Below are 21,589 nucleotides of genomic sequence, written 5' to 3' on the forward strand. Positions count from 1 at the left end.
TTTCTCTGTTTCCCCAATGCAATATTGATTAAGGACAGATTTTTTAAGCCATGAAGAGAAGTTTCATTTCTGTTCTTTTCATCCGTTTGTAAATTGTTCTAAAACTTAAAGTGGAAATATGACTAGATAAAGCAAAACATCAAGTTAAACAGATTTTAAAAAGCTTAAACTAGTCAAAGAAAACTGCACATCCATTTGTCTTTGATTCTATAAATAAAGACTAAACACTAAAACTTTAGAGACTGTGCTGGTTGTTAAGAATTATGAGTGACTTTGTCTCAAAATTTTTTCTGCACTTTTCAAATTTCTACACAACCATAAACTACTCTTAAGTTTATATCATAATAATTAATTATGTTAATGCTCATTTTACCATAACTTAAGTGGAATTTTTTTATTGTATTCATGTTCTAAAAGAAAGGGAAAGATCAAAATCTATTGATAAATTCATTGCCATGGCCAAGGGACAATATACATCTAGTTGAATCTTCATATCTGATCTACATTTTCATCCCTAGAGGAGAACTGTTGTTTTTAATGATGGCCATTCTTAACAATGAAGTAAAGCAACTAATACAGTTTGAAATGCGTTTCAATAATATAACATGAAACAAAAAGTATTTTCTTTAATTGATTTCTCTTTTACCAGAAAAATAACTTGGTACAGAGTTTTCAATACAACCTCAAATTCAATAGAATGATTTAAATACAGACACCAGAAAACACATGGGTGGAGAAGGTAATATGTTTTTTATTTAGCACTGACAACTGAATTCACCAGAATATTCTATTTCCTGACTCTTCCACTTAACTGAATTTTATTGCTTTGATGTTCACAGTCTCTGAGTAAAATGAATTAACGATTGAAGCAGCAGCCTTTCGAAGATCGTTCCAAAATATGCTTCATGAGAGAAATAAGAATGCCTGTTAAAAGCATCATGTCTTTTAATATGCTAAACTTACTTTCCCTAATGGAGATCTTAAAAGGGTGTCATTAGAAAATAAAAATAGGACATAAAGCTCTAAGTTGGTGTTATATGAAAACTTTGATGTAATATAGCTAGTTTTCAACTATGAAGCCTTTGTATAGAAAGATGAAGTTACTAACTCACCACCAGTAAGGCGAGTATTTTAATTTGTTTTTCTAGAAGTCGTAATTTATCAACTAATTAAAGTGGGGTGGAGCTGACTACCTTTTTCAAAACATCTACTGCGTACCAGGCACAGAATAGATGTTTTCATTAGACTCATAACTTCAGAGAGCAAGTATAATCTTTGTTCAAACAGGCAATGAAACAGGCTGAGTGGCTAGGTAACCTGTCAAAGATCATCCAAGTATTTAATTATGGAGTCCAGATTTGAACCCTGGTCTACACTCATGCCAAATTTTGGGAAAGTGCATAGTTTCCTCATCTTTTTGAGTTGGGTGTTCACACTGTAGCTTCATTAAAGTCTCTGACGTAATCGTCTGCCTCATCAAATACAGATTCAAAGGACCTCTAAAAACACATTATAAAACTCAAAATGAATTATTTTTAATATTCTCTTCCAATGATAAAATTAATCAATAATGGCCTAATTTTCAACTCACGGAAACAACCTTCACTTTCATTAGGGTTATTAAAGAAGTAATTTAAAAAAAGAAAACAGTTTCTGCGGCCTGCCTAGACAGAGGCACATGGCTTTATAACCTGAAAGGGAAAGCTTATCTATTCAATATAACACCTTTCTGATTAAAGATTAAAACCATACTCTGAAAAAATTGAGGTCAGGGAGTTCCCCGACTTCTTTACATTTAATAAGTTCGCTCCTCTTAGTGAGTGGAGGTTTTTTTACCCTAAATTGTTAAATCTACTTTTAAGACCAGTTCTTAAAAAAAAAAAAAAAAAAAAATCAACACTGAAAACAGCAGCTTTCTCTTCATCCTACAGGCCAGGAGCTGGCATTACAGACTCAAGGTGGACCCAGATAATGGTGCCCAAGGCACATCTGCCACATGTGCTTACAGCAGCCTCCTGCGTCAGCAGAGGGATGATGGCCAGCGGCACAGACTTAAGCATGACCTAATGAAGCCTTCCAGCTCACATCATCAGAGTTTCTCAGTGCCCTGGCACACCTAGAGAAAATGGGAGCTGTGCTAAATTGGAAAGAAGACTGAATTTAGAGTGGGCAGATTTTCATTCAAATTCCTTCTCTCATATACCACCTTTGTCATTCTGAACACAAAACCTTTCTGAACCTCACTCTTCTATTCCATAATGTAAATATTAGGGCCTATTTCTATGTATGGTACAAAATAGGTACTCAGTGAATTTCAGTTGAATTTAAAGCAAGAAAAGGGCAGAATCTTGGCAGGACTCTCAAGGCATGAACGATGAATAAATGCAAGAAATGCAACATTCAGAAGGGAGCAACCTGGAGTGAAGAAACCGGTCATGGTGAGAAGCTCCTGACGGTCAGTGGAAACCACCCAAGAGGAAACAAGGAAATAGAGCAGCAGGAAGAGGCCTAAACTGAAATGAGATTCTCTGGGGCACACCAGACAATCCAGCAGGCCAGGGAGATGACCCATTTTGCTTGATGACTAGAAGAGAATGCTGATTTCACTGCTTTTGCTACTGAATGAGTCACAAGGGTGGATAAACTGAGAAAATATGTGAGGGAGTGGAAAAATGTAAGTAATTACATGGATGTCGTAGAACTTAATTAAAAAATTCCTTGCTCTGACTGTTTTGTTAACTCTGAGTATGTACAGGGACTGATACATCCCCCCATGAAAGCCCCACGGCCTTATACTTCTCAAGGGCTGAGCTGCCTCTGAATTCCACTGCTGTAAACCCCAGGCAGGGAGTGAAATACCATGTAGCAGCTAATACCTGCTTCAGGGTATCAAATCTCTAAAGGATACTTAGAGAGTCAGTTTAATTTTACAGTCAATCTTGGACTGTGAATTTTCCATAGGGCCAAGGTACTGGTACCAGTCTGCCATGAAACTCAATCTTGGATTGCTCCCCAAGTTGTGCTGACAATCTTAGGAAAGAAAGCTGTCTGCAGGACTGGTCCTCCGAGTCTAGCTCTACACCACTGGGTATAAGCTAGGACACCCTTGTCAAAGTGGCATGCATATGGATACTGCTTACCAAGGCATTTGTTGCCAGGCACCAGGTGGTAGAGTGTGAAGCCCATTCAACCTGGTGGGGATGACTGGGAAAGGAAGAGAGGACGGAAGAAAATCCATGCCAGTAACGTTCTAGGCCTTTAACATATTTACTCTTTACATCGACACTGTAAGATACAACTTTTTAAAAATCAGACTCAGAAATATACAACAATTTAAGGACGTAAAACTAAAATTTGGCAGACTTATGAGTCAGTCTGACTTCAAGGCCAACTGTGATATATTGAACAGAGACAAAAAGTTCAACAGCAAACGTAAGTAAAATAGCATTTGTCTATTAAGAGAAGTTGTTAAAACACAGATGAGTACCAGAAAGATGAAAAAATGAGCCACAAAGAGCTAAACTAAAAAGAAAACCTCCCTTAAAACTTAATTACTTGAAAACTCTTTCATAGTCTCGTTTATTCTTATTATACATAATTCTATCAAGCGTGGTTACTGGGCTTTCAAGTCCACAGCAAAATTAGATGAAGCAACTTTTTTTTTTTTTTTTTGCGGTACGCGGGCCTCTCACTGTTGTGGCCTCTCCTGTTGCGGAGCACAGGCTCCGGACGCGCAGGCTTAGCGGCCATGGCTCACGGGCCCAGCTGCTCCGCAGCATGTGGGATCTTCCCAGACCGGGGCACGAAGCCGTGTCCCCTGCATCGGCAGGCGGACTCTCAACCACCGCGCCACCAGGGAAGCCCTAGATGAAGCAACTTTTAAGACGAGGGAGACAGAATGACTACCATAAGAAGCTGGTAACAGTGAAGAATACTATACAATACAAGAATACAATTGTTACTTGGAGAACTAATTGCAAAGATACACTGATTGAAGGCTATTTAAAGTATGGGCAACTGCTCTATATATGATGACAACCACACATTATGAAACATGATTTCCTTTATTTTTAGTCATTTCAGCAAGGTGATCTTTAAAAATACATAACTAAACAATTTACCATATCTATAATACTCTTGTAGACCAGGCTTCCTGACTTTTTAGTTGTTCAGGAAATATGGTTTCTTTCCTTCTTACATTCTGAGAATGCTAGAAGAAACACAATATTACAGGACAAAATAACATACTGACCTTAAGACATCAAGAGGGCCTTCTATCGTGAAGCCTCCTCCAATTCTCACCCTGCCTCTCGCACTGCAATTTTTTCCCTCTTCTTTATTTTACTCATTCTTTACTTTGTTATTTCACTTGTTCTCATATGGCACATACCCTTCCTTACTTAAAGGACTCCTTGGAGGTAAAGACCATTTGCGGGTAAGATTTCATTTGTAACTGCAGAGTATCTAGCACAGTGCCTTCTACATAAGGTAAACTCAGCAAATATTACTTAAACTAATGAAATTTATGTTCAGTACACTCAGTTTTAGAATACAGGGATGCCTGTAGAAACAACTTCCATACAAAATGGTTGAAAAGGTAACCTATGTGTTCATTTATCACAAAATGATCTACTACATTTCAGGCATTGTTCTAAGCCCAAGGATTAAAATAGTGGACATGAAATACCTGTTTTCTGAATTCAAGGTCTCATACTCTCATAGAGAAGACAGACAAACAAGATACAATTAACAAGGAGATACAATATGGGATTTCAGATAGTCATTGGTGCAAATAAGATAATAATGTAGGATAATGGGATAGAGAGTACTTAGGTGAATGAACTATCATCATTTTTCAGCTTATTCCCTTATATCAAGGAAGATACGCAGCTATGACTTCTAAAGATTGTTCAGAGGTAAAAAATATGAAAGATGCGGGCTTCTCAAAAGTAACCAGTGAAATTCCCATGGGCTGCTGTAGTAGCCAGCCTTCCAGATGGTTCCCTATGATCCCCATACCACCTGGTACTCATACTCTTGTGCACTCCCCTCCTACACTGTACCAGGGTTGGTCTCGTGATTGACAGCATCCAGTGCAAGTGGATTCAATTATAAAAGCCTGGCTTCTGTGTTGGGCTCTTCCTCTGTTAGATCCCTTACTCTGTGGGGGATGCCACATCATGAGGACACTCAGGCAATCTATGGAGGGGCGTTCTGTAGTGAAACAGAGGTATCTGACCAACAGTGAGAAACTGAAGCCTGCCAGCAACCATGTGAATGAGTTTGGAAGTGGATCCTCCCCCAGCCCATCCTGAGTTGACTGTAGCCCAGCCAACAGCTTGAGTACAACCTCATGAGAGACCCTGAGCCAGAACTGTCCAGCCAAGCTGCTCCTAGATTCATGACCCTCAGGAAACTATGTGAAACAGTTAATGGTTACATATGTTTGTTACTTGAAAGTGCTAAGTTCGGGGGTAATTTGTTACGCAGCAATAGACAGCTAACACTGCTGCCTTTGTAGGAGTTGGCATCTGAGCTGAGGCCTGAATAAAAGGGAGTCAGTCAATGATGAAGAGATCTTAGGGAAGAAGATTCCAGGTAGAGAGAATAGCAGGTTTAAAGACTCTGAGAAGGCTGTGAGCTTGGGGTGTCACTGCAACAGCTAAAAGGCCCATGTGGTTGGAAACTTGTTGGTGAAGCACAACCAAGTGGTAAGAGAAAAGTGAAATTTTCCTTAAAGAGAGATAGGAAATAACATTACCTACCCTATGTTTTACAATGAATAATCTTTATAGACTACTGAGCTACTATGTGGGAGGTAAGGGTGGAAGCAAGAAAACCAAGCAGGAGCTTACTGCAACTAGCCCAGTCAAGAGATGACAGGTAATCAGACTAGGGTGTTAGAAATAGAAATATCACAGATTGGTAAGATTCAGGAAATGTATTTTCAAAGTGGAGTCAACACAACTATATAAAAAGCATCCATGTAGTCTACACCATGCCAATAGGTTTTTGAGTCACCTGGATAACACCAGAACAGACCTAGAAAGAGGGGAAATTAGATATGATTGAATGAGACACAACTCAAAATTCAAGACATAATTCTTGGTGTGATGGTTAAAAATCGTAATTTCGTGCAGTTAAAATGCTGTGGGGGCCTGGTAAGACTCTTCCCTTTACAAAATAATTAAGCAGTCAGTAGAAATGTTCTCTTTGGCATCTGGTCCAACTGGTGCCAACCAGAGTGTTTAAAAAAAAAAGTATTTAAGCAATCAACTAGCAGAGTTTAAAAAAAATTAAGTAATAAAACAGAGATAAGGAAAACCAAAAATAAAGTCAGATTTTCTTTCCACATCAACATATTTCCAAAGGGACAAAGTTAAAGACAGGAAGTATTTCTTTAAGTTAAAGAACAAATACATGGTAACTGGCCAATTATTCACTGGTTTCATAGAGTATTAGAGTTTTACTTACTGGGGCTTAACAAGAATCTACATGTTCCTACTCTGAAAATTTTCTGAGCAGGCACTGTTCACAAAAAGTACAGAAGTAATTTGTCGAAAAAACCTGCCTTTCTTACTGCTGCTTCCATTGTATGCACAAAAAGCATGTCAGGACGACTCACAGGAAATATTTATTTTCAAATCAAGGCCGTATTTTTGTACCTGGGGACCAGCCTTCGGCTTCCCTTTTTTGGTAAAAAAAAAAAAAGTTCTGATATTCTCAAGCCGAGACATGAAGAATCAAGCTTTAAAAAGTAAAAATATAAACAAATTATTATTAGGATTATCTTACTACAGAAGACCAATTCTTAACTTACTAGTCATACACACACATACATACTACATATATATACATATATATACATCTCACATTAAATGGAGGAATTAATAAATATGCAACTTGAAAAATAAGGGTGTTTTAAAGAAATGCTTAAAATTAGATAAATCTTTAAAAAGACAGAAATACTGACAAAAAGACAGGGCACCCATCTCTCTAAATTTTCCATATTTTTTCCCCAAGACCTTGGGTATAAAAATATATAGCTGCTGTAGTAGGCACTAGAACCTTCAAGTAAATACTAATGGCATAATTTTTTAAGTTTATTTATTTTTGGTGCCTTGGGTCTTCGTTGCTGCACGCGGGCTTTCTCTAGTTGTGGCGAGCAGGGGGTTACTCTTCATTGCGCTGGCTTCTCTTGTTGCGGAGCCCGGGCTCTGGGCACACGGGCTTCAGTAGTTGCAGTGCGTGGGCTCAGTATTTGTGGCTCGCGGGCTCTAGAGTGCAGGCTCAGCAGTTGTGGCACATGGGCTTAGTTGCTCCACGGCATGTGGGATCTTCCTGGACCAGGGCTCGAACCTGTGTCCCCTGCACTGGCAGGTGGATTCTTAACCACTGTGCCACCAGGGAAGCCCTGGAATAATTTTTTCATTTAATTTTTTTAAAGAAAAGAATCCCAGTGAATATATAATGGATATTTTTAAAAAACCAAGCATTACTTGCATATTCATGAGAAGTCTACAAAAAAATTTAAATGTCCAAGCCTATCCATGGGTCCATGTTCTATATTGTTCTAGTTTTTTCTTAACCCACATAAATCAATGTATTAAATTAAATCCTGTATTTGATCACATCTTCTTTTGCTGCTAAAATCAGCATATTAAATGTTGAAATACTTCAGTGGAGAAGTTCTACTTATTCTATGTCACTGAAAGCGCAGTCATAAAAATCCGACAGAAAAGCCTTCAGCTTTAAAGGATACTTCAATTACATTCTATCTCTTAATGGCAGCCCCTGTAAAATTATTATATCCCCCAAGAAAGCCTGTGGACAGCAGGTGCTTCAGAAAAAGTTTGTTGATTAAAGAAAATATATATTCGTTGCCTTTTGTTTATAACTTAGGCTACATGCCTTTTCATCATGAACTCATTCCTTTTGCCAAGAAAACTCAAATATGACTAAAATTATGTTAACCTTTTTAAAAGTCTACGTCAAATCACTGTAAAATAATTCTTCAAATGAAGGAAGCTTTCTTCTTTTATCTCACACTGTACCAATTTTGAAATTGACTATGGTACATAGGGTCATCACTCCTAATTTTTCACCCCTCACTACTGTAATTATATACTCACACCCTGCCACATAGGCAGTAGTGCCTAGCTGTGCGCAGAGTGTTCTTCCACGCCCCAATCCATCAATGTTGGCATTGACCACGTGTCTTATCTGGTCAATGGGATAATAGAAATGACAGTGAGCCAGTTCCAAGCTTGTCTACGCCTAGATCCAGACAAATCACTCCCAGGCAAGCCCAGTCCACAATGGTCAAATCACAAACAAACTACAGACCTGTGACCATGAATATGCTTGTTCTTTTAAGGAACTGAGATTTTGAAATCGTTACAAAACAAAAATATATCAATGCTCAGTATCTTTATATGGCTACTCATGTAACATTAGTTGCATCAAACCACACCTCCTTGGATTACCTATCCTAATAATAGTAATTTTCTTTGACTATCTTCTATTCCAGAAAACAGAATCAGAAATCTTTTTAATAAAGGAATTTTTAAAGAAAAAGTTGTCATGGAAAGACATTCTATGAAGTTTAATTTTCAGAAATAAACTACGATATACCAAATAAACTATATTTTAACAAACTCAAGTTATAATTTTGTAACCTCAGATGTGTCTACAATTTACCAAGCAGTTCTCTAAGTGAAATGAAAGTAACCCATCTCCCTAACTATCTGAAATACTCCAGAACCGCTCATCTGGTTTTTTGAGCAGTTCCTGAATAGCTTCCCTTCTAAACCTCACAGGTGTGAACTAAGTAGTGTTAGGAGGAGGAACCAGTATAAATTAGTAAAATCTTCAATTAAAGAAGAGTTTAGTAAGTACAGTTTTATTAATTTTGAATACTAATACTTTTAGGGTCTGCCTGAATCACAAGATAGGAATCATCTGTTAATTCTGTGGCTAGGAGGATGTTTTTCCTTTTTATGCTAAGTGATTTGGAAATCCATTCTTTTAAAAAGTAGGGTAGATTTTTGTTTACACAAATATTTTATTAATTTTTTTCTGTCATAATTTGTATGAAGACAAACTGTAGCCTAACACGATTCAATTAAGTTATAAAAGCAATGAGATTTTCATGAATCACTTCCAAGAACGTCATTGCCTTTTTAGCCATTTATATATAATAAGGCAAAACTAATATACAGTGTGAAAACTGTATATTAATAATTTGCTGAGCATGAGTCACTACAAATAATTCTTATTTTCATTATTGTGCACTAAAGCTAGCATCACAGAATATAAAAACAAGATTCTTAAGGCTAGTTCAACCACCCACCAGATACTTGAGTTAACTCTGTAACATTGCTCCCAGATGCTCAGTTATCCTCTGGACCCTTCCAGTGAGAGGCAGTGTTCCCAAATCAGGGGGATTGTGAACCTGTTTCAGTAAGTTAGCAAAAGGCGGTAATCAGGCCTATTGTAATTTCCACTTTTTAAATAAAATAATTACTTTAAAAATGACCCTTTTACACAACACAAATGGGAAAAGAATGTATCAAAAGAGCACGAATGATGGTGAATAGAGAACAGACAAGTCAGCTCACATCTGGATGGACCCTTGGGCAGCTTATCCTTATCCTTGGCGGAGCAATGACACCAATATTTGCATTTTGAATGTTAGGTTTTAGTTGTTTTTATTTTTGCTCGTATTTTTACATTTGCACTGATAATAGTCCAGTGCATACAGACAGGATGCATAAGGATATTAAATTAGCACTCACTAGTAGAAGGGAAATAATAAAATAACAATTTTGCAAATGCACTCAAAATAGTCCTTAAGTTGCATTATCTTACTCAAAATAGTCATCAAGCACATCAAGAAGTCGCTAGCCCTTAAAAAAAAAAGAAGTCAAAAGGAACTAGAGCATTCATAGCAGCAGATCTATTACTCAAATGCTTATCAATAGTAGAATGGATAAATTGTGATAGACATATAAGATGACACACTAAAAGAAGTGAACAATCTATAACTACATGTAATAGCTTGGATGAATCTCACAAACAACGTTAAGAAAAAGAAGTCAGGTGACCTCCCTAGTGGTGCAGTGGTTAAGACTGCACGCTCCCAATGCAGGGGGCCCAGGTTCGATCCCTGGTCAGGGAACTAGATCCCACATGCATGCCACAACTAAGAGTTTGCATGCCACAACTAAGGAGCCCACATGCTGCAACTAAGGAGCCCGCGAGCCACAACTAAGGAGCCCGCCTGCCGCAACTAAGACCCAGCACAACCAAATAAATAAATAAAATAAATAAATATTAAAAAAAAAAGAAAAAGAAGTCAGAAACAAGATTATATATTGTTTGATTTCATTTATGTAAAGTAAAAAAACAGGCAAAATCAATTCACAGCAATTATCCTTAGGGGGTGGGGGACAGTTAGTGACTGAAAGGGGCTCAAGGAAACTTCCGGAGTGCTGGTATTGTTATGTGTTTTGATCAGGTTGCTGATTATACGAAGGTGTTTGTGAAAATTCATCAAACTGCCTTGCTTACAATTTGTACACTTTTATGTATGTCACAATTCACAATAACTAAAATGTAAAAAAAGAAAGTAAACGTTAGACTTGATTGGGCTATTCACATGCCCATTGTTTTATTTGTGAAGTGTTTGATTTCTTTCTTCTCATGTCAAATATAGGAATGCAATATATTAAGTCTAAAAGTAATTTGTCTAGTTTTAGAGTTACAGTATGTAACTAATTTTAGACTACATTTTAATATACATCTGTGTCGAAAATCAAATACAATGTTATTTTGAATGTGTTGAAAATTGTTTTCTTAGACAAATAATTCAGAGACAACTAAATGGTCAGTGTCACTTAAAATAAGAAAAATAATTTTAGTCTTTATATATCATGAATATTAATTATATTATCTTTAAAATTACCTTTATTATATGATCATTGATAATACACAAAGCTAAATTGTCATTTACATAAAATCATTTCTGTATCATGTGCCATGCAAAAATGAGGCAAAATAAACTCCTACAGGGGTTTATGAGATTGTCTGGTATAATGAAAAGGTTTTGAGAATTAGAAGGAAAGTTGGGCAAGAGTGTAGTAATAGAGAAAAAGAATGGTTAGAACCGTGGATATCTGCTGACAAATTCCAGACTTTCCACCAACAAGCTGTGTGAGCTCTGTCAGGTCAACACTGTCCAACAGAAATACACCGTGAACCACGCTTGTAATTGTTAGATTTCTAGCAGCCACATTTTAAAAGGTAGGAAGTATATGTGCACTGCAATACACCAATAAGATCTAATGCAACCCAAGACTTCATCGAAATGTAGTGCCACCAAGGCAATAAAGCTGTGTTTAACAGAAAAATATTTCACAATGCTTTGGCTAAAAATTTTAAGTTTAAATTAGTTAAAATATGAAATTCCAGGGCTTCCCTGGTGGCACAGTGGTTGAGAGTCCGCCTGCCGATGCAGGGGACGCGGGTTCGTGCCCCGGTCCGGGAGGATCCCACATGCCGCGGAGCGGCTGGGCCCGTGAGCCACGGCCGCTGAGCCTGTGCGTCCGGAGCCTGTGCTCCGCAACGGGAGAGGCCACAACAGTGAGAGGCCCGCGTACCGCAAAAAAAAAAAAAAATGAAATTCCATTCCTCAGTCACACACTAACTGCACTTTAAGTGCTTCTGCCACACAGGACCAGTGGCTACCACACTGGACAGCACAGTTGTCAAGTCATTCGATCTCTCTGAGGTTCGCTTTCTTCATTGATCAACTAAAGGAGGTATTCAAGAGGAAGAATTCCCAGCGGAAGTGTCTGCCAACGGAAGCCCACATGCCCCGCTCAAAACACAAGCCACGCAGGAATGCAGCGCAGTGCCGAGGGATCCTATGACTTTTCAGACAAAGTTGGAAATCCGGATGCTCACATAAAATATCTTTCTTTTTCCATGTAGACAACTACCGTGAAATTTTTCCGAGCACTGTGTGGGCCAAACCAAAACATATCCATATGCTGCTCTTTGCAACCTGGGTTCTACAAAGCTTCTTTCCTGTTTTTCCAATCTGTGATTTATTTAGGAGTGATTTGGCTTCTACATCTGGAAACTAAAAAACACAGCTGGAGAATCAGTTGAGTGGTGAGCTTCAAAGCCCCCCTGTGAAGTCAAGGTGAAGCTACAGAGCCTGTGGTGAAAGTTAGCAGGATGCCGGTGTGGGCCCGTGCCATGTCTACACCCCAGGTTGCAGAGGCGTCTGAGAAAGAATCATCTGAAGGTTAGGGACAGCCCAAGCCCCTAATTTTGGATCAAGGACAATGTGCCGGAGAGAGATGGAAAGGGCGGTGAAGCCAAGTTCACCACACTGACTATCACTCTTATTACCCTGGGATCCAATCCTGTGGAGCCTGCCTCCATCCTTCAGGGCATGAGACGCAGAGAGGGACACGGTGAACATGCTGGTGACAGTAGAAAGCTGCAGAGGTGAAGCAGCAAGTGGTGGCGTGAGCAGCCAGCAGCACCTTCCGAGGACACGGAGATGGGAAGTGGTGGGGGATGGCAGTGGACCCCAAGGAGGCCAGTTCTCAAGTCCAGCTGCGTCACCATCTGGGAATACTCTTAACTCTGAGGAGGCAAAGTAAAAAACTCTGTTTTGGAATAGGTGCTGTCAAAACCTCCTTTTAGTTCCAGGGTGAGGGAGCCTTGGAAACTGAGAATTAGTAAGAGTCCTGAGTTAGGATTCAAGCAATTTGAGCATCAATCCCAAGTGTGTCACTGCCTTGCTGTGTGACTTCTGTTTCCCCAGATTCAAAATGGTAATAATATTGCATATTGCTTTACTCAACATCACAGGTTTTCAGGACCAAATGATATCATGAATACAAAGCAATTTGAAAAGCATAAATGTCTCATGTGATAGCAAGGCATTTTTATTTATTATTTACTAAGCAATTACTAGTGGATTCTAGGAATGCAATTTATTAGATGTCATTTAAATCTCTAATCAGGATTCTTACATTTGAGGGAGGTGGAGTGGGTTTGGGCTTTAGAGGAATAGCAGTCAGCACTGATGACTCCATTACAAACCTGGCCACTTTCTAGAGGGTTCATGGCATGGAACCAGGGGAGGTCAAATTCCAAGATGGACTTAAAAAAACCCCAGAAAGGGGAATTTGCCCAAAAGCAGGGGTTCTTAACCTTTTTCAGGTCACTGATGCTTTGAGGATCTGATAAAAGTTATAGAGTCTGTCTTGGAAAAAGGCACTTATACAAAATTGACATAAATTTTCAGAAAATTCAGAGACCCCACAGATCCCAAATTGAAAATGCCACCCTCAGGGAAGAGAGGGTCACAAACAAGACACACGACGTGGTCTTAGACTGAGCTGTTGCCAGGTAGGAGGCAGTTTTGAGAACAGCTGGAGGCCTGAAATAAAAACAAAGCAGTCTTTCTTTAAAGGCTCGGTCTCTGCTCAAAGTATTGCTACCGTGGGACCCTCAGATGAACACTTCTCGGGGGCTAAAAAAGGGGTCTCACATGTGTTCACAAATACCATCATTCTAGCTAACTGGGTTAGAAGCTACTGCTTCCTTGGGCAGTTTCAACAGAAAAGAGCATCTGCTAGCTTAATCCATATGGACCCTGACCAACCCAGGGAGCAAAAGGTAAACGAGACAAAGACAATATGCAGCCTGTTAAGTGTCCCTAAGAACCACACTGCACATGTTAGAACTATACTGTAGAACACGTAGGGACTTTTCCCATTTTGGTTTTTGGGACAGATAACAGAGACCACATGTCCCAAGGGATTTACAATCACTGAGTATCACCAAGAGAAGTCCCCAGCAACCTAGCCTAACAGAGAGGATCACGGCAGCAATCTGGCACCCACATAGACAGCAGGAGAGCAGGAAGAGAATCACTGATTTCCTAGAAATTCAACAGCAACTTCTCACTGACAAGAACAGAACTCTCCCTGATCTGTGAATCAAGTATGGCCTCAAACATTTTGACAAAATATTCTCTACCCACTTCCCGATCTAATTTCTTACAGAAATATGTTTAGGAAAGTACAATGGAAGCCAAATGGAAAACAGAAATATTCATCTCATGTATCTCTAATTATTAAAGTATGTTTGGAAGAGTGAGGCCATACTGTGAATTTGAAATTACAATTGTTCATAAAACATTTAATGACTTTTTCATAATATGCTCATATGCTCTATTTTTTATTTTATCGACATCACAAAAGAATACCTCATGTATTGCAATATTTAAAACCTGACTTTCAAAATAGGGATGAATGAACAAGTTGAAATTACTAGTCATGCAATGAATGCTCTTTCTTTAAATCAAAGATATTTATCTTTCTAAGACCACTTGAACTCCATTAAAAAATATATCTTCTGATCATCAAATAATGAGGTCTTCACCAAGGACTGCAGGCTATGTGAAATCAGAAGGAACGTTCAGAAGCAAATGAAAATACTGTATGAACAAACACACTGCACTGCATTCCCATCTACTTGCCAAAGAAATACAGTCACTTGTAGGAGTAGGAAATTTTCACAAATTGTCAATGGATTTTGAAACTTCCCAAGGACAGGATGGCTTCCATTTTGGGATTTCCCCTAACAGCCTCCTAGTTAGGTTTATACTTCAGAGAGATACCTGGAAACCTCTTTTAATTTTAATTCTTCCAGGTCAGATGGTTTAAACAGCAGATAATTTCCCTCTGTAGTTCCATGACTTCAAATGCCACTTCTCACTAATATATGTCAAATTAAATGGTAAATCACATTTTAATATATAGTAGAACATTTTTACAAAAGTATTATGTTGGATATTCCAAGAATATAATTTAGAACAGTGCCTGATACATAGCAAGTGCTCGAAGAATGCCAACAATGACAATGTCGTTCTCACCTTGTGGGAGGCAGCTACTAAGATGGCCCCAGGTGATCCTTACTTTCTGTTATTCTTGCCCTTGAGCACAGGCTGGACTTGGTGATTAGATTCTAATGAACAGAATATGGCAGAAAGTGATGAGTTATCACCTTCAAGATTAGGTTATTAAAATACTTTCACTTTCATCTTGGGTTCATACACACTCTCTAGCTTTCTCTTGGATCTCTTGCCCTGAGGGAAGCCAGCTATTATGTTTTAAGTTCCAGGTTGGAATCATGGGCCTTCAGAAAGGCCTGGATGAGTGAGATTGGAAGTGGATCTTCTGAGGCCTGCCAACAACCACATCAGTGAATTCTGAAGCAGATCCTTCAGTCCCGGTCAAATTTTGAGATGACTACAACCCTGATCAGCAGTTTGACTGCAACATCGTGAGACAGAGATCTTCAGAGAATCACCCAGCTAAGTCGATTCCTTTCCAGCAAAAACTGTGAGATAATATTTGTCATTCTAAGCTGATTCAGTTTGGGGGGTAATTTGCTATGCAACAGGATAACTAATCCAGATTTTAGAAGTGGGGTGCTGCCATGACAAAAACCTAAAAGGTGGTAGAGGCTTTGGATCCATGTAGTGGGCCTAAGAAGAGTGCCAGTGACAGTGTAAAGTGCCTTGGACACATTGTTCACAGAATTTTGGACTTTGAAGAGATTTCTATTAAAGGCATGAATGAAGGTGAGGAAAATCTTATTGGAAACTAGAAATTGCACAGTGGCAAAAGGTTTAACAATACGACACTTATGTGTAGTTACGTGACCTGCAGACCCATGCATTTATATGAGACGTTTACAAAGTGCCAAATGAACTGGGTGATTTAGTTAAGGAGCTTTCCCAGCAAAGTACTGAAGATGCTACCTGGTTCCTTCTTCTTGCTGTTTATAGCAAACTATGAGAATATAAATCGGGGGAGGGACTACCAAACAAAAAAGGAAGCAGGACCTGAAGGTTTTGAAAATCCTCAGTCTCTCTAGACAGCAAACAATGCTAAAGTTAAGAAACAGTTTCCAAGCAAAGATCATTTCTAGGGAACTGTCTGAGAAAACATGGTCTAAAATGAGATCAACGGTGCAGCTTCTGAAATCCTTTTGGTAAGCCCTGGGAAACGTGGCATCTCAGAGTACTATTCAATCAGACCACAGGATCTCCTACAACTTTAAGGGTGTGACTCACAGATACTCTCAACAGGCCTTTGGTAAGTTAAAGGGCATTGTCTCTCCCTTGCCTCTGCAGAAACTCAAGGTAGAGAAGGAATCATCTCCAAGATGGGTGTGGTTTTTTGTCTAACAGAGTAAACCTCAACAAGTTTCACAGGAGACCCACAAAAATTTTGAGAGGATTTTACCAGCAGATACACTGCCAGTTTGGACTGGAAGGAATGGAGATGGTCCTAAATGAAGAAAGGCCATAGATCCCCCAAATTCTACAGGCAGGAAGCGGACAGAAAACTCAGCTGCCAACACATGGTACCTTTCATGAAAAAAGGAAGGATGACTCGGTAGTCCATAGGGTAGAATCAAGAACCATGGAGAATTATTCCCAGGCCTGGACCTAGTTGAGGAACATTTGCCTAACTGGATTTCAGAATTTTCATGGACCAGCAACTCCTACACACCTTGCACTTTCTGCTATTTTGAATAAGAATATGTAGGTATCGTATGCCTGCCCCACTGTTGTATGTTGCTTATATGTTGAGGTTTAGTTTCACAGATCTACCAATGAAGAGGAACTATACTTGAGAAGTTGTACCTGAGGAACTATATCCAAGGAGCCACACCCACACCCGGATAAAACTTAGATGACTTCTGGATTTTGAGCTGATACTCACCTATCTAGTAAAGAGGATATAGTTTTCATCTTCTAATAAAAGTGATGTTTGACATCAGTACTATTTAATGTGTTTTACAGAATCAAACCTTTAAAAAGGATATAAAGTCCTTTTAAAAATTACCTCTAAATGTTTGTTAATAGGTTGAGAGATTATTGCAGTAGGAAGCATAGAATTACAATATTAAATCTCACTAACGTAAAACTTGATAAACTGTTCTACACTAACCAAACTAATCAAGCAATTTATCAGCTGTCCAATATTAATCTACATTTAGAATACTTATTTTATAGTATCATAGCTATTGTCTAGAGCATACAAACAACGTCAAAGTTCTCTTACATACCTTGATTTGTAGAATTTTTTTTTTTTTACAAAAATTCCACTTAAAGAAGGGCTTTAAATGAGAGGTGAAATGGGAAATAGAATGTTTGACTCTCCTAAAATGATTATATATTTTTCTTAAGTTCACTTACTCTCAAAGGAAAGGACATGGTGTCATTCAAATGTTCTAAAATGCCTCATCCTTCAGAATGACAGCACATCTTTCACTTTTCTATTCACTACGTATCATATTGTGACATTTTATATGTGAAAAATAGCTAAAGCAATATTTTTTAAATGTCATACTATTATAACGAGCAATTTATTTCATGCCCATGTCCCTCCAGGCTATGAGCCTATTTAGTGAGCCTTATTAGCGTGGGGCAATGTCTGGCATGTCCTCTGGAAAAGCACCCACAGGCCAATAAAAACAAAGAACACAAGTGTGCCATTCAGAAATACATAGCATTGTTTAAAAATAGCAACACCCATGCTGCTCAGACCAAGAGGAGGGTGCTGCCAGTCTGCAGACGCAGCTGAGCGCAGTGAGGAGTGCTCCGCTGTTCTGGAAATCAGCGTATGTAGGCTCTGGGCTTAGCTTGAGACATATGCTAAGTGATTCATCCTCTTCAGGATTGTTTTCTTAACTGTAAAATTCAGTGTCTGTATCACCAAGTGATGTGTTCTTGAACGTCAGACATGGAGGTATTCATAACATGAGTTCTTATTTTATACATGCAAAACCTGCATAGGTACAATGGGTGGCCAGATGTTCACTTTTTACCCTAACATAAACTTCTAAAAAGGAAACTTTACACTACTACTTTGTAAATGAAAAATCTGACTTAACGTGCCATTAATGGGTAGTAACCGTAAAATTTAAATACAATAAAACAACAAAACAATTATTAAAGTCTAGCTGTCAGGCTGTTGGCTGCCTGAAGTCGGCTCTCTGAAAACAAATGAGCAACTATATCTAGGAGAGAGGCTCTAGTATCAAACTGAGAGTTTCTCCTTGACTGTCAAGAAAACACTGAAAGGGAATTCAAAAGGGCAGAAGTTTCTCATGTGATTTGATGTTATTTTATGCAGCATCTGCAGATCACCTAAAATCAACTCCAGTATCAACTAAAATCACCTTTTTCAACAGCACCAAATGTCCTACACTCTGGAAATGCTGCGTCAAATAATCACACCTGTTACTTCTGATTCTAAATTTTATCTTGAATCCTCACATGACCCACCTAACCCACTTTCTCAAAACCTTTAATACTGTCACAGAGACACTAAAATAATTTTGAGGGCAATGGAGTACTGTGGAAAGAACACAGGCTAGGAAATCACATTGGGGTTCCAAGTGCAGATTCATTAGATTCGACCTTGACACTGGCAACTTAATTTACCCCTCTGAGCCGCAGACTACTCCTTCACACCAAAGTGCTCAGTCAGGGTTAAGTGAGAAAATGCATGTAAGTGCTTAAGCCCAGCACCTGAATGTGGCAGACACTCAATAAATGGTATGTATTTAACATAATTTAATTCTTTCAAGGAAATTTTCAAATTTCTATCAAAATAAATTTGTTTCAAATAAGAGTGGCTCGAAAGAAAAAATACAGTTGGCCATTTTTATTTTACAGTAAAGTTATACATATTTCACTTCCAAACAAAGCTACAAAACCCATAAACCACTGACTGGCAAAAGTAGCAAAAACATTTTGTCCTCAGTGATAAAATAAGAACACTTATTTGTCAAAATGAAAAACAGGAACTCTTAGCTGCTACCATGCAAAGCGTTCTCAAGTCCTTTCTTACCAAAAGAGGGTCAATATAGTAGAAAAGACAGAGTGAGAGTGTCTTTAATCAAGTAAAAGTTTCAGCCAAGGTGGGCATATGGCTCTGAAAAGAGCCACAATTAGACCACAGATAATGACTCTATTACCTACTAGATGTAATACACGGTGGGCAAAATAAAAAGTAGCCCAATATTAATCTTGCAACAGCAGTCCTGGTTACCTAGTAAATGTCATAGTGATGCGCTCTGGGATTTGTGCTAGTCACATTAGATGTATTATTTCTAGTGCATGCAAGTGTGCAAAATATCCCCAGCGAACTAGGAAGAAAGCGAAGTTCAGAGGGGTTACCTGCCTGCTCAAGGTCACTCCATTGGTAAACACCAAAGTTGCATTCTAACAGTATCTGATGCCAAACCCACTCCCCCTTTGCTAGTCCCTGTTTCTTTCTTTTTAGGACATGCAGATGTGGGCAAGAATCATCCCCAATGCTTTGAAATGTCATAAACTGATGTTAGTCCCCTTCTCTCTCTCTCACGTCTTCTAGTTTCTCTCAAGTCATTTGCATTTTGGTCCTCCCGGCTTCAGTCGTCATTCTCAAACTCCAATTCACTCATTCCTTAAGTCTCTAAAACCTGGTCTCCTGTCCCAGCTCTTGGTAAGGCAGGAGGGAATTTTAAAAGGTCAAGGTAAGTTTTCCAATCTACTTGGATGTAGTGAACTGTATAACATGCCTGGGTCTTCTACCTCAGACTTAACCAAAAGGCTCACAGATACTGAGCAATTCTCCTCCCTGGTGAACCAATATTGGCGAGTTCCAATTTACAGGGACGACTAAGGCAGGTACAGTGTGTGGAGTCACACATATTCGTGCATGTCACATATATTTAACAGAATGTTTAACTGAGTCATATTTTCAAAAGTTATCTAGAAGCTTTTATCTTTTATTCAGGAAATAAATCTTAAGGCAGGGTTTTACATAAAGAGTTTTTATGTCTGTTCCATTTTTAAAATAGAACAGAATTAAACAAAAACAGCTTGATAAATTTCACCTTTTAACTGCACGATGTATGTACTTCAGTGAAAATGTCCATTTAATAGACAACATCTAATTGATGTTTGTGTGTCCTAACTTTGCACTTGAAAACAAGTATCCCTACTACGCATTGCCTATACCCGTGGGGCTAAATTACTGAGGTCTGTGAACCACTCTGTTGTACATGAAGTTCCCCAATATTCCAAAATGCAAGTATCACCCTTCTAAGCACTGTACACCCGCTAACACTACTGATCCTATGACAAACTATTATAAACACCATTATCCTGATTATTACATATGATGAAAGCAAATCACAGAGATGTTAAGTAACCCAAGATCACCCAGCTGGTAAAAAAAATATACATATATATATATAGCAAGACATCAAATCCAAGAGCTCTGACTCCTCAGCCCACATCTACTACATTTCACTGCTCACCATATAGAAGCACATTCATTGGCAGAGAGCCAATGAATATATAGGTATAGACCTATATATTTATTGATCACCTACTACAGTATATGCCAAGCACTTAGCACTGGAGATGAGAGAAGTTTTTAAAAGCCTGGTCCTGAGCTAAAGGAGAACATTTTTTTTTTTTTAAAAAGCAAATTCAGGGTAGGTTGAAAACAAAGAAGAAACCAGATACAATATGTTTTCATGCTCAGGCAAATGGGCCATTCTATGTCTCAAGGGAACATAATGCAAAGGACAACTAACTTGAATAACCATGTCACCCTTAGAAGCACCAAACGTGTTTGTTTTAAATAACTGTAATACACTTATCTGGAATAGAAGCATAGAAGACATCATATGAACCTTTTCTTTTTTCTTTTTTTTTTTTTTTTTTGCAGTACGCGGGCCTCTCACTGTTGTGGCCTCTCCCATTGCAGAGCACAGGCTCCGGACGTGCAAGCTCTGCGGCCATGGCTCACGGGCCCAGCCGCTCCGTGGCACGTGGGATCTTCCCGGACCGGGGCACGAACCCGTGTCCCCTGCATTGGCAGGCGGACTCTCAATCACTGTACCACCAGGGAAGCCCTATGAACCTTTTCTTGATGGTTTCTGCTCATCACTGGGAAGACCAAGAGCACTGCAATAATATAATACAATGTTTTAAGAATGAGGGACTGTGGGAGGGAGGGAGACACAAGAGGGAAGAGATATGGGAACATATGTATATGTATAACTGATTCACTTTATTATAAAGTAGAAACACACACACCATTGTAAAGCAATTATACCCCAATAAAGATGTTAAAAAAAAAGAATGAGGGACTGTTTGCCCCCCCCAAAATTTAAATAGTTACATCCCTCTCCCAGATCTTATTGCACAAGGTTACTGCCTACCTCTGGCAATCACACCCTCTCCTAATCTGACATGATATAAAAAGAGAGTTAATTAGTAACCAGACTTGAATTCTAAATTTAAATTGTCAGGGAGGGTCCCTTATCCAGAGTAAAGTACTTGGATTTATTCCAGTCTGCCTATTTTCTTTGATGTTCATTTAGGTACAACAAAAAAGGAGCTAATTATAAAAACAAATTCTGCCAATTTCAAAATTTTACCCATGGCAACCCTGGGAAGAGAAAATGATCAAATATCTCAAAC

The 21,589-nt window shown here is 38.7% G+C and overlaps 1 protein-coding gene and 1 long non-coding RNA gene across 6 annotated transcripts in view; both read right to left on the reverse strand.

Annotated features, from left to right (window-relative positions):
• The window catches only part of GOLIM4 (golgi integral membrane protein 4), an 81,334-nt gene that overhangs the window by 55,532 nt on the left and 4,213 nt on the right, over window positions 1–21,589 (reverse strand). The window lies entirely within an intron of this gene.
• LOC132520984 (uncharacterized) lies at window positions 10,973–16,454 on the reverse strand. Its single transcript, XR_009540672.1, has 3 exons — window positions 14,963–16,454; window positions 14,708–14,804; window positions 10,973–12,660 (listed from the first exon to the last, which is right to left on the reverse strand). It is a non-coding gene; the product is annotated as an uncharacterized LOC132520984 (long non-coding RNA).

The sequence above is a fragment of the Lagenorhynchus albirostris genome, chromosome 5 (genome assembly GCF_949774975.1).
Source record: "Lagenorhynchus albirostris chromosome 5, mLagAlb1.1, whole genome shotgun sequence".
Lineage (NCBI taxonomy): Eukaryota > Metazoa > Chordata > Mammalia > Artiodactyla > Delphinidae > Lagenorhynchus > Lagenorhynchus albirostris.